At 41.3% G+C, this 13856-nt stretch overlaps 1 protein-coding gene and 1 long non-coding RNA gene across 5 annotated transcripts in view; one reads left to right on the top strand and one right to left on the bottom strand.

Moving 5' to 3' along the window:
* LOC308609564 overlaps positions 1-13856 on the top strand; it is an 89470-nt gene that overhangs the window by 28561 nt on the left and 47053 nt on the right. The gene's annotated exons all lie outside the window — the stretch shown is intronic.
* NHS (NHS actin remodeling regulator) overlaps positions 1-13856 on the bottom strand; it is a 339886-nt gene that overhangs the window by 25826 nt on the left and 300204 nt on the right. The window lies entirely within an intron of this gene.

Consider the following 13856-nt stretch of genomic DNA (forward strand, 5'->3'; position numbering starts at 1 on the left):
TTCACCCAACTATTTTAGCATCCAGTGATGATTACTGTCTGTAAAAACTTTTGCTGTCATATCTGGCTAACAGTGATTTTTAAAAATTTCCATCAGTATTTCTACATTTATTAGTTAGAATTCTTCTGTAAGGAAGAGGTACCCCACCCCCATGTATTTATTTACTTATCCCAATTACTTATAGACAGTATAGACTCATAGATAGTTCTTTTATACTGTGTGTTATCATCTATTACTATCATTATTGTATTGTCCCAGATTTGGCCATTGGGAGCACCTTCAAGTTGGCTCCTGTGCCTTTTTGACATGACACTATTATTATTTATTTTAGTACTTTCTTGCTTTCTGGCCTCTCAAGATATTCCAGGCTTATCTTCTATTTTCCCTGGCCAGCCCTGGAAAGGAGTCCTGGTTTCTCTTATCAGAGAGTGGTATTTAGAAACAAGATCTGGGCACTAGATGTGCTCAATGTTACCAAATGTCATTGCTTCTAAGGCACTCAGGTGACAGATCTAGGAAATATGTTTGTATACTCATACATGCACATGTGCACATATTTATTTTGTGCCTACCCACCTGCATATCCGTGTATGTGTGTATGTGTGTGTGTGAGAATATACGTATGAATTTATACTGATACTTTAGATTCTAATCCAACACCACAGGATTCATCCTTGACGTCCTTCTTTCCTTATCTGTAACTCCTTTCTCCAGTGGTGACAAACTGTCATTATCCATAACATGTTTAGTTATTTGTGCAATCCTAGTATACACAAAAAGTAGTTTCGGAATTTCTAACTCATTCTCCTGTAAAGAACAAATTTACTAACTAAAGTACAATATTTGTGTACAATTCCTTTTGTCTTTCATCTACATGGTTGCTTTAGCCACAGCTGCTCCCCGGGAAGCTCCCGCATGGGGATGGGATCTCAGACTTCCACGTTACTGTGGAGGGAAGAGCTGGAGGAGATCAAGATGGATACTGGCTTTTCCCAGTACACAGAGCGTTACAGAATGGCACACCCAGTCTATTTCTCTTCACTACGCATTCACCAGTTCCCCGTGTATAAATACCATTCCCCCAGTTATGCTGCTGAATGCCACACATCCATCCAGGCTGAGGAAGTGAGAGAGGGACTCAAGCCAAGAAGCAGCCAAACAAGCTCTTTCACGGATGTCGACTGTAGCCATGCTGCATTTCCCTCCCGCTGGGCCTCAGCATGCTCCTTCAGCCTTTCCCAGTTGTCCTTTGCTTCCTGTTTCTCTGTCACCCGACCCCCCATTCACTAGATCTTTCAGTCTGTGTGCTCTTTGTTATACCTCAAAATCCCCTCTCTTCTACCAGGCACCCTCTTAAATATATGTCTAACTTGACAAGATGGTTCTGTGGTCTGGCAGTTTTTATTTACCTTTGCTCACAAATGAGCCTCTGGGATGTTCTCTCCCCAGGAGCATCTCTCTTCAGAAGAATGTGACCATCTGTTGGTCCCTTGTACTCTGCTCTGTCATCAAAGGGCTGCTGGATGGAAATGTTCTTCTTAAAATGTGTCGAGCCATCTCTTCTAGGTGGCTTGCCCAGGTCACTCGACCTCTGGCCTCTGATTCTGCACATGTAGGGTGGCTGCTCTGTGGCTACTCTTGTTAGTACAGGGTTGGTTCTTCAGTAAATAGCCATATGCCTGCCGGTCTGGTCAGCTTTGGGGCACTCTCGCCACCAGAAGAGCCGCCCTGACAATCTGCCTGGGGACTTTCTCATGGCTCTTTGAACAAGGAGGCTGGGCACCCTAGAAGCTTCCTGTGTTACCACCTCTGTAGCATGGCTTATACCTCGGTGTTGCATGCCCTGGGATGTTTTTCAGTTCACGTTTCCAAGTAGAAAGATGAGAGTTATGGAGATGCCTAACTCATCCTGTCCAAGAGATTTCAAGATCGTCCTTAGTATCCTGAAGGTTTTGCACTTGGCAAATGATTATGTCAGAAGCCATAGTCAGCTCCCAGTCGAGGTCCAAAGCATTGACTGTACTGTCACGTTAGCTGCCTGGTTACATTGGCTTCCTACCTCGACTGCTAATCGCTTAGAAACACGGGGTCTGGCAATGGTGGCACAACCTGAGGTAGAATTGTAGACCTTTCAGCGAGCCAGGAGCCAGGGCAGCTTCTTTGCCAAAGTCAGTTTAGTTTAGACCTCACTGAATTAGGCTGTTGCCATCCTAACACCTAAGTCCATTCATGCATGTATCTGCCTGTGGTGGATATTCTCTGACTCACTACGTGCTTGCTTGCTTTCTTGCTTAGGAAGAAGCAATTCTTTAGGAAGGGAATGGCCAAAGAACACCACTGCAAAGGGAAGGGGAAAAAATGGGGGACAGAGGAGTGGCCAGGCGAGATGGCTCAAGTATAAATGAATGAGGAACTCTGTATGACGTACCATTCTGACTTTGGGATCAAGTGATGTAACACAGGAATTGTGTAAAAGGGAAGATTGTCTGATAATTTTCTATTCAGTACCTCAGAGGCTCTTTGACTTGAATATTTAAAGTTCCCAAGTTTATGCCTTTGCCCTCTTTTGGCAGCATAGCACACTGTTTTAATCCATGGCTGTGTCTTATTGCTCTATTTAAAATTATATTCATCAATCCATCAATAAATATTTGTGGTTAAAACAAAACAACAAAATAAAAATACTTCTTTCCAAAGTTACTTAGGTTAGCTATTTTCTTCCCCATCTCCTTCACTGTGGTTAGGATATTCACTTGTAACATAGTTAGGTTTATTTGTTACTGCGTGTTTTCCACTTTGGATTCTCCTTACATTCTGGCTGATGTTAATTATTTATTTACGGGGGTGTATGTGAAGCATTACCTTAGGTTCTAAGGGTTAGAGCTCCCAAAACTACACTCAGAGAAGCGTCACGCTGCCTTGGCCCTGCTACCCGCTTCCCATCCCCCAGTCTTTCTACCCCATTCCCACCTATGCCCTGTTGGTAAACCAATCTCATTAGCTTCTGGTTTATCTCTCCTATACAGTCAGTTCTGCTGTAACTCTTGTTTTGAAAAAGTGAATTTGTTCCAACGTGACTGATATCTTAGAGCACAAGTTGAGCTTAATGTGAATTTTGCGTCTGTTAAGGCACAGTTTCACGTATGAGAAACTCTAGGTGAATGCAGAAACTGCACCCAGCTGACCTGAGCTGTATAAAAACACACAAAATACACACACCTCAAACACCTCTGTGCCCCCTCGATTCACCCCATGTCTTAGCAGCCACGCCTGTCCACATCTGCTATTACAGCCTGCCTCCTGATTTCAGGTACCCCTGCATCCACCCCGCCTCCTGACGCCCACTCCACAAGCAAACTTCAGGGCCTTTTTTAGGGAAAGTGACACATGTATTATGTATTTCTTAACCATTTCACATGTGTAAAATTGTGCTACTGTTTATTTATTAGGTTCCTATCTTTGTGTGTGTGTGTGTGTGTGTCACAGAAGCTTTTTGAGTGTTGTGCTCTGTTTTCCCTATAAACCCTTTGGTTTTTATTGTGCAGTTCTGCATAATGTGGAGACTTATAAGGATGGCTATGTTGTGCTATAGCAGAATTGACTATTTCTTTTACACAAATAAGTGGATACCTGCATATTTTCATATATACCCTTCTTTGTAACATGAAGGGTAGCATACTGTGGACACTCTTTTGGGCTTTACCTTTGTCACTTAAGAGTATGCCCTGGAAATCAGTCCTTATTAGCTCATAAAAATCTTCCTCATTTTTTTAACAGCTGCATAGTACTACATTATGTGGATGTCCTATAGTTTATTCCATCACTGCATGTGCATAACCACAGAAAAAAGGGTTAATATCACTAATGGATAAATACTTCCATCTGTGTATAGGCACCTTGGTTGTTTCCAATATCTCGTAAACAGTACTGCAATGAATAACCTTTTTGTATTATTGGAGGTGAAGGTTTGGTGGGATTGCTAGGGCAAAAAGTGAGTGCATATGTAGTTTTGTTAGGTACTGCCAAATTCCCTTCCAGATAGGTTGTGCAAAAAGTTTGCGTTTCCACCAGCACTGTATGTGAGTACCTGTTTTTCCCGCAGTTTCACCAATAGAATGTTGTCATATTGTTTAATTTTTCCTAATCTAATAGGTGATAAATGGTATCTGTATTGTTTGCATTTCTCTAATTACGAGTGAGTTTGAACAATTTTCCCTAAGTTTAAGAAACATATTAATGTTTTTTCTGGATTGTCTGTTCAAGGCTCCCCCGCCCCATTTTTCTAGCAGATTTTTGCTCCTTTCTTTGTCCCTGAATTCTAAGAAGTATTTATCTATTAGGGATATTAGTCCTTTTTTTTCTGTGGTATATGTTTTTTTTATTATTTTTTAACATCTTTATTGGAGTATAATTGCTTTACAATGGTGTGTTAGTTTCTGCTTTATAACAAAGTGAATAGTTATACATATACATATGTTCCCATATCTCTTCCCTCTTGTGTCTCTGTCCCTCCCACCCCTCTAGGTGGTCACAAAGCACTGAGCTGATCTCCCTGTGCTATGTGGCTGCTTCCCACTAGCTACCTATTTTACGATTGGTAGTGTATATATGTCCATGCCACTCTCTCACTTTGTCACAGCCTACCCTTCCCCCTCCCCACATCCTCAAGTCCATTCTTTGGTAGGTCTGCGTCTCCATTCCTGTCTTACCCCTAGGTTCTTCATGACCTTTTTTTTTTTCTTCTTAGATTCCATATATATGTGTTAGCATATGGTATTTGTTTTTCTCTTTCTGACTTACTTCATTCGGTATGACAGACTCTAGGTCCATCCACCTCACTACAAATAACTCAATTTCGTTTCTTTTTATGGCTGAGTAATATTCCATTGTATATATGTGCCACATCTTCTTGATCCATTCATCTGTGGATGGACACTTAGGTTGCTTCCATGTCCTGGCTATTGTAAATAGAGCTGCAATGAACATTTTGGTACATGACTCTTTTTGAATTATGGTTTTCTCAGGGTATATGCCCAGTAGTGGGATTGCTGGGTCGTATGGTAGTTCTATTTGTAGTTTTTTAAGGAGCCTCCATACTGTTCTCCATAGTGGCTGTATCAATTTACATTCCCACCAGCAGTGCAAGAGTGTTACCTTTTCTCCACATCCTCTCCAGCATTTACTGTTTCTAGATTTTTTGATGATGGCCATTCTGACCAGTGTGAGATGATATCTCATTGTAGTTTTGATTTGCATTTCTGTCATTTCTCTAATGATTAGTGATGTTGAGCATTCTTTCATGTGTTTGTTGGCAATCTGTATATCTTCTTTGGAGAAATGTCTGTTTAGGTCTTCTGCCCATTTTTGGATTGGGTTGTTTGTTTTTTTTTGTTATTGAGCTGCATGAGCTGCTTGTAAATTTTGGAGATTAATCCTTTGTCAGTTGCTTCATTTGCAACTATTTTCTCCCATTCTGAGGGTTGTCTTTTGGTCTTGTTTATGGTTTCCTTTGCTGTGCAAAAGCTTTGAAGTTTCATTAGGTCCCATGTGTTTATTTTTGTTTTGATTTCCATTTCTCTAGGAGGTGGGTCAAAAAGGACCTTGCTGTGATTTATGTCATAGAGTGTTCTGCCTATGTTTTCCTCTAAGAGTTTGATAGTGTCTGGCCTTACATTTAGGTCTTTAATCCATTTTGAGTTTATTTTTGTGTGTAGTGTTAGGGAGTGTTCTAATCTCATACTTTTACATGTCCCTGTCCAGTTTTCCCAGCACCACTTATTGAAAAGTCTGTCTTTTCTCCACGGTATATTCTTGCCTCCTTTATCAAAGATAAGGTGACCATATGTGTGTGGGTTTATCTCTGGGCTTTCTATCCTGTTCCATTGATCTATTTTTCTTTTTTTTTTTTTTTTGCGGTATGCGGGCCTCTCACTGTTCTGGCCTCTCCCGTTGCGGAGCAAGGCTCTGGACGCACAGGCTCAGCGGCCATGGCTCACGGGCCTATCCACTCCACGGCATGTGGGATCCTCCTGGACCGGGGGCACGAACCCATGTCCCCTGCATCGGCAGGTGGACTCTCAACCACTGCGCCACCAGGGAAGCCCTGATCTATATTTCTGTTTTTGTGCCAGTACCATACTGTCTTGATTACTGTAGCTTTGTAAGTGTAGTCTGAAGTCAGGGAGCCTGATTCCTCCAGCTCCATTTTTCGTTCTCAAGATTGCTTTGGCTATTCGGGGTCTTTTGTGTTTCCATACAAATTGTGAAATTTTTTGTTCTAGTTCTGTGAACAATGCCAGTGGTAGTTTGATAGGGATTGCATTGAATCTGTAGATTTCACAGTGTTGATTCTTCCAATCCAAGAGCGTGGTATATCTCTCCATCTATTTGTATCATCTTTAATTTCTTTCATCAGCGTCTTATAATTTTCTGCATACAGGTCTTTTTTCTCCTTAGGTAGGCTTATTCCTAGATATTTTATTCTTTTTGTTGCAGTGGTAAATGGGAGTGTTTTCTTGATTTTACTTTCAGATTTTTCATCATTAGTGTATAGGAATGCCAGAGATTTCTGTGCATTCATTTTGTATCCTGCAACTTTACCAAATTCATTGATTAGCTCTAGTAGTTTTCTGGTAGCATCTTTAGGATTCTCTATGTATAGTATCATGTCATCTGCAAACAGTGACAGCTTTACTTCTTCCTTTCCGATTTGGATTCCTTTTATTTCTTTTTCTTCTCTGATTTTTGTGGCCAAAACTTCCAAAACTATGTTGAATATGAGTGGTGAGAGTGGGCAACCTTGTCTTGTTCTGATCTTAGTGGAAATGGTTTCAGTTTTTCACCATTGAGGAAGATGTTGGTTGTGGGTTTGTCATATATGGCCTTTATTATGTTGAGGAAAGTTCCCTCTGTGCCTACTCTCTGCAGGGTTTTTATCATAAATGGGTGTTGAATTTTGTCAAAAGCTTTCTCTGCATCTGTTGAGATGATCATATGGTTTTTGTCCTTCAGTTTGATAATATGGTGTATCACGTTGATTGATTTGCGTATACTGAAGAATCCTTGCATTCCTGGAATAAACCTCACTTGATCATGGTGTATGATCCTTTTAATGTGCTGTTGGATTCTGTTTGCTAGTATTTTGTTGAGGATTTTTGCATCTGTGTTCGTCAGTAATATTGGCCTGTAGTTTTCTTTCTTTGTGACATCTTTGTCTGGTTTTGGTATCAGGGTGATGGTGGCCTCACAGAATGAGTTTGGGAGTGTTCCTCCCTTTGCTATATTTTGGAAGAGTTTGAGAAGGATAGGTGTTAGCTCTTCTCTAAATGTTTGATAGAATTCGCCTGTGAAGCCATCTGGTCCTGGGCTTTTGTTTGTTGGAAGATTTTTAATCACAGTTTCAATTTCAGTGCTTGTGATTGGTCTGTGTAATTTTCTTGTTTCTAATTGTGGCCTTTTCTTTTTTCGCCTAGAGGAAGTTCCTTTAACATTTGTTGTAAAGCTGGTTTGGTGGTGCTGAACTCTTTTAGCTTGTCTGTAAAGCATTTGATCTCCATCAAATCTGAAGGAGAGCCTTGCTGGGTAGAGTATTCTTGGTTGTAGATTTTTCTGTTTCATCACTTTGAATATATTGTGCCATTCCCTCCTGGCCTGCAGAGTTTCTGCTGAAAAATCAGCTGATAGCCTTTTGGGAGTTCCCTTGTATGTTACTTGTTTCTTTTCCCTTGCTGCTTTTAATATTCTCTCTTTATCTTTAATTTTTGTCATTTTAATTACAGTGTGTCTTGGTGTGTTCCTCTTTGGGTTCTACTGTATGGGACTCTGCGCTTCCTAGACTTAGGTGACTGTTTCCTTTCCCAGGTTAGGGAATTTTTCAGCTATTAGGTTTTCAAATATGTTCTCAGGCTCTTTTCCTCTGTCTTCTCCTGCTGGAATTTAATGTGAATTTTAGTATGCTTGATGTTGTCCCAGAGGTCTCTAAAACTGTCCTCATTTCTTTTTATTCTTTTTTCTTTTTTCTGTTCAGTGGCAGTGACTTCCACTACTCTGTCTTCCAGCTCAGTGATCTGTTCCTCAATATCATTTCGTCTACTATTGATTCCTTCTAGTGTATTTTTCATTTCAGTTATTCTTCATCTCTGTTTTGTTGTTCTTTATATTTTCTAACTCTTTGTTGAAAACTTCTAACTTGTTTTATGCATCCGTTCTTATCCTGAGTTCTTTAATCGTCTTTACAATCATTACTCTGAATTCTTTCTCAGGTAGAATGCCTATCTTCACTTCACTTCGTTCTTCTGGGGTTTTTTCTTGTTCCTTCATCTGGAACATGTTCCTCTGCCACCTCATTTTGTTTAAGTTGCTGTTGGTATTTTTATGTATGTCGTAGGTTAGTTATGTTTCTCAACCTTGGAGAAGTGGCCTTCTGTAGGACAAGTCCTGTGCATCCCTGCAGCACACTCCCCTCTCGTCACCCAAGCTATATTCTCTAGGGATTCCCCCTAAGAGGGCTGCGTGGGTCCTTCTGTTGTGGTGGGCTAACTGTCTGGGTGGTCTGGTAGGCTTAGTCGGCCTCTAGTGTCATTGGTTGCCAGGCCCTGTGTTGTGTGGATGCTGCTGGTTGGTGGGCCTGGTCACGAGGCGGCTGACTGCAGAACCCCAGGGGGCCCTGGGGCTAGTGCTGGCTCACTGGTGGGCAGAATCAGGGTCCAGAAGACTTAGGAGCTATCCCCCCCCACCCCCCGCCAGTGGTGGGTGAAGCCAGGTCCTGGGGTTAGTGCTGGACTGCTGGCGGGCAGAGCCTGGTCCTGGAGCCTGGCTGCCGGGTCCGGGGATCCCAGAGTGCTGTCACGTCACTGATGGGTAGCGGGGGCCAGTTCCTGACACAGTTGGGTATGAGGTTTGGGGTGTCCCAAAACTTGTGTTGGCCTGCTAGTGGGCAGGGCTGGGGCCCAGCTTGTCCCAGGGTTGGGTCTGGCCTGCTTTTGGCTGGCTGGGTCTGCAGGCTGTGGGATTGTGGTTTTCTGGCATCTGGTGTCTGCCCCCTGGTGGGTGAGGCTGGTCTAGTGGCTAGTGCAGGCTTCCTGGAGGGGAGGGCCAGTGCCTGCCAGCTGGTGGGCGGAGCTGGGTCTTGGCCCTCTGGTGGGCAGGGCCATGTCTAGAGGTGGCTGTGAGCTCAGGAAGTCTTTAGGCAGCCTATCTGCTGATGGGTGGGGCTGTGTCCCCACCCAGTTAGTTGTTTGGCTTGAGCTGTCCCAGCACTGGTACCTACAGGCAGTTGGGTGTGGGGCCAGGTCTTGGTGCTAATGAGCTAATGGCACCCACCAGCACTGGCTTCCATGGGGTAGAACAAGCTCCCAAATATGGCTGCTGCCAGTGTCTATGTCCCCAGGGTGAGCCACAGCTGCCCCCCACCTCTTTGCGAGACTCTTCAAGACCAGCAGGTAGTTCTGGCCCTGGCTCCTATGAAGTTACTGCTTTTGCCCTGGGTCCTGGTGCACATGAGGTTTTGTGTGCGCCCTTTAGAAGTGGTGTCGGGACTTCCCTGGTGGCGCGGTGGATACAACTCCATGCTGCCAATGCAGGTGGCCTGGGTTCGATCCCTGGTCAGGGAACTAGATCCCACATGCACGCCGCAACTAAGAGTTCTCATGCCACAACTACGGAGCCTGTGTGCCGCAACTAACACCTGGTTCAAGCAAATAAATAAAGTGAAGTCTCTATTATCTGCAGCCCTTTGGGACTCCTGAAATTAAACCCCATTGGCCTTCAAAGCCAAGTGCTTTGGCGGCTCATCTTCCCAGAGCATTGCAGGACCCCTGGGCTGGAGAGCCTGATATGGGGCTCAGAACTCTCCTGTGGGAGAACCCCTGCAATATAATTATTCTCCAGTTTCTGGGTCACTCATCTGGAGGTATGGGACTTGATTATATCAGAACTCTGCCCCTCCTCCCCATCTTGTTGTGGTTCCTTCTTTATGTCTTAGTTGTTAAAGATCTTTACGGGTAGGTTTTGGTCTTTTTCATAGATGGTTGTTCTGCAGATAGTTGTGGTTTTGGTGTGCTTGTGAGAGGAGGTGAGCTCAGGGTCTTTCTACTCTGCCATCTTGGCCCAAATTCCCTTTGGCTATTCTTGTATGTTTATTTCTCCATAAGAACTTTAGTATCAATGGGTCAAACTCCATTTTTAAAAAAGCTTATTGGTAATTTTTATTGGGATTGTGTTAAACTTTATAAATTAATTTAGAACTGACTTGTTTATAGTGCTGAATCATTCTATCCAAGAACAAGGGGTGTCCTTCCACTTGAGAAAGTCTAATTTTGTGTCTTTTAGGAATGCTTTCAGATTTCCTAATACAGGTTTTGCACATTTGTGATAAATTAATTCCTAAGCATTTAATCTTCTTTGTTATTGCTGTAAATGGAGTTTTCTATAACACTAGGTCTTCTAATTGTCTATCCTTTGTGTAAGTGAAGGATATTGATTTTTGTGTTTTTATCTGCTACTTATTGAATTCTTTTATTGTTTAAATTAGTTTTATAATTGATTCTCTAGAATTTTCCTGGTATAGTATCACATCATTTGCAACTAGATACAGGTTTACTTCTTCTTTACCAATTCTTATGCCTGCAATTGATTTATTTTGTCCAACTGCATTGATTAATCCCTCTAATATAATCCCTCTAATATAATCCCTCTAATATAATGCTAATTAGTAGCAGATAGTGAGTATCCTTGCCTTGTTTCTGATTTTAATGGAAATGCCTCTAATGTTTCCCCATTAAGTTAGATACTGGCTTTAGAACTAAGGCATATATATTTTATCCTGTTAATGGAGTACCATTGAATTCCTATTTTCTCAAGTCTTTTTATAAAGAATAGGTCTTGAATTTTATTTAAGGCCTTTCCAGTATCTATGGAAGTAATCATATGAATTTTCCCCCCTTAGATCTATTAATATAGTATATGATACTAATAGATTTCCTAATATTGAACCAACCTTCCATTCCTGGAATAAATCCCATTTAGTCATGGTATATTAATTTCTCAGTATGGTATTGTATTCTGTTTGCTCACACTTAATTTAACATTTTTGCATCAATAATCATGAGTTGATATTGGTCTGTCCTCCCTCCCTCCCTTCCTTCCTTCCTTCCTTCCTTCCTTCCTTCCTTCCTTCCTTCCCTCCTTCCCTCCTTCCCTCCCTCCCATTATTATCAGGTTTAGGTATCAAACCTTCAGAAAAGGTTCATAAAAGAAATGGGGAAGTTCTTCATTTTCAATGTGCTGAAACAACTTATAGAGCATTGAGATTACCTGGACTTTGAAAGTTTAGTAGAATTCCTCTGTGAAACCGTCTGGGCCTGAAATCACCTCCTTTGCCACCCTTGATGAGGGAGGACTTCCATATGGGCCTTCATTAGGAGATACCCCTTGAATTTTCAGCTTACAGAGCTGGGATTTAAACCTAGTTAGACCCATGGTCTTATCACTATATCACTGTTACCTCAGGGACTTGGATTGCTTAATCATAATGATGATGATGATGTCTAATACATATTCAGTGCTTTTTATGTGTCAGGTACTGTTTACATGTATTAACACATTCAATCCTTGTTTTAAACTTATAAGGTACTATCTCTCATTATCCCTAAGACACTGAAATGGTTAACTTGTCCAGGGTCACATAGCTCGTAAATGGTAGAGCTTGGTCTTCAATTCCAGGCAGTTTGGCTTCACAGATCATGTCTTTTAATGACCAAAGTACAGTATAACAGTTTATAGAATTGTGGACGAGTGTATATCAGAACCTCATTATGAATGCTTTTTTAAAGGGGAAAAAATGGTTTAACTGAAGTCTCGTAAAGGAAAGAAGAGTTGCTGTTTACGAAAACGTCTGTCTAGCAATTTGGTTACAAATTTCCTATCCCTATACCTACAACCTTTTCTCTTGCAGCAGTATACAGCCTCTGTAAGCTTAATGTATAGAGCTGTGTTCTAGTCTGAGTCAGCTCCAGGTCTGAGGGATTCAACTTGAATGGAAATCTTCCAATGACCTTGGTGACTGAAACTCAATCAAACAAATGAAACAGTTTAAATTTCCCCAAATTACTTAGAAATACTAACTATTATTGAGATGGGTAAATTTTCTGGTTTACATAAGTATGACCTCTTATTAATGTTTGTTGGGAAAATGAAGCACACTCATTGCTATTCATTATTTTAAGCTTTTTCCTATAGTCTTATTTTGGTATTTAGACATTATTAAAAATTACGCAGATTAAGACAAAGGGTAATATTTTTATGTCATTTCTGTAAATGCTTAACATTCTTCTCTCCCACCACCCCCCGCCAAGAAAGCCAACTTAATGAGCCACAAAACATATTATAATGAATGGGAAAAATATTTTTAGCATTTTTATGCAGAAAATGCCTCATTAAAAGCAAATGCTTCAGCAAGCAGATTTGAGCTTAATAGGAACTTTTGTCGAGCAGGGCTTTTATGACAAATCACTAGCATGTTGTAACTGCTCTATCTAAAGACCTAGAAAGCCATAAGAGACTCTACCTTCCTTTCTTATCCCTGGGCTGCATTGCAGCAGTATGGTGAGTTTGACATGGCACTTAGTAGACACTTGATGAGCCTGAGGGACATGAAGCCTACTGTCCAGCCACGAGTAGGAAAAATGTCTGTGTACTGTTCAATATCACTCACTGTTTTATCTGGATATATCATGAGAGTCATTTAGATGAAATCTGTTCTCGGCTTGGTGTCTGGCATCATGTGACCCAAATATTTTGCATCTAATTTGCATATTGTAAAGCCATAAGGGTACAGGGTTTATAATCATACATATACAACCTTAATTTCAAATAAAAACCTCAACTTCTACTTACACTATTGTAACTTCTTTAGACTTAGGGCCTCAAACTGTCATGACAAGGGACCAGGGGTCTACCCATTCAGGCAGGCTGTGTGGGCTGATTTGGTCACAGAAACCATAGTCTCTCACCTCAGTGGTGCCCTACTCAGAGGCACAAAGTGCTCATCTCTCCCCAGTGAGCCCTCAGAAGGCACACCTGGGGTAATGGTGTTTCCAGGTATTCTGAGCTGGTCTCAGCTTCATCATCTCTGATCCATAATTGGGGGCTTGAGCTGAGTTACAGCCACACCCACCCAGGCAAGGCTGACATCACCAGTGGTGATGACATCACTCTGGTAACTGGTTACTCAGAAGAGCACCCTCCCTTATACAATGGGGGAAGCATGAAATTATGAGATGATTCATCTTCAAATGGTAATTTTTCACATCATATAAGTTCTTTCTCAGTTCACCCTACCTAGTCAGCCACACTATCACCTGACTAGTAATAATAGTGGTTGCAGCAGTTAACATTTACTGAGGTCTATGTCAGGCATTGTGCTAAGTTCTTTCCATGCCTTATTTCATTTAACCCTCAAGCCCTATAAGCTAGTTACTATTAATATCCCCATATTACAGATGAGGGAACTGAGGGCAAGGAAGGTAAGTAACCTGCCCTAAATCTTTCAGCTTGTATGCAGAAGAATTATGATTTGAAGCAATTTTTCCCCTGATTTTATTTTATTTTTTATTGAAGGATGGTTGATTTACAATATTATGTTAGTTTCGGGTATACAGCACAGTGATTCAGTTTGATTTTTTTTTCTTCAGATTCTTTTCCATTATAGGTTATTACAAAATATTGAAAAGAGTTCCCTGTGCTATGCAATAAATCCTGTTGTTTATCTTTTTTATATATAGTGGTGTGTATCTGCTAATCCAATATTCCTAATTTCCCTGATTTTAGAGTCCTTAACTATTATTGCTTTACTGCAT

The sequence above is a fragment of the Mesoplodon bidens genome, assembly GCF_964165515.1.
Source record: "Mesoplodon bidens genome assembly, chromosome: X".
NCBI lineage: Eukaryota > Metazoa > Chordata > Mammalia > Artiodactyla > Ziphiidae > Mesoplodon > Mesoplodon bidens.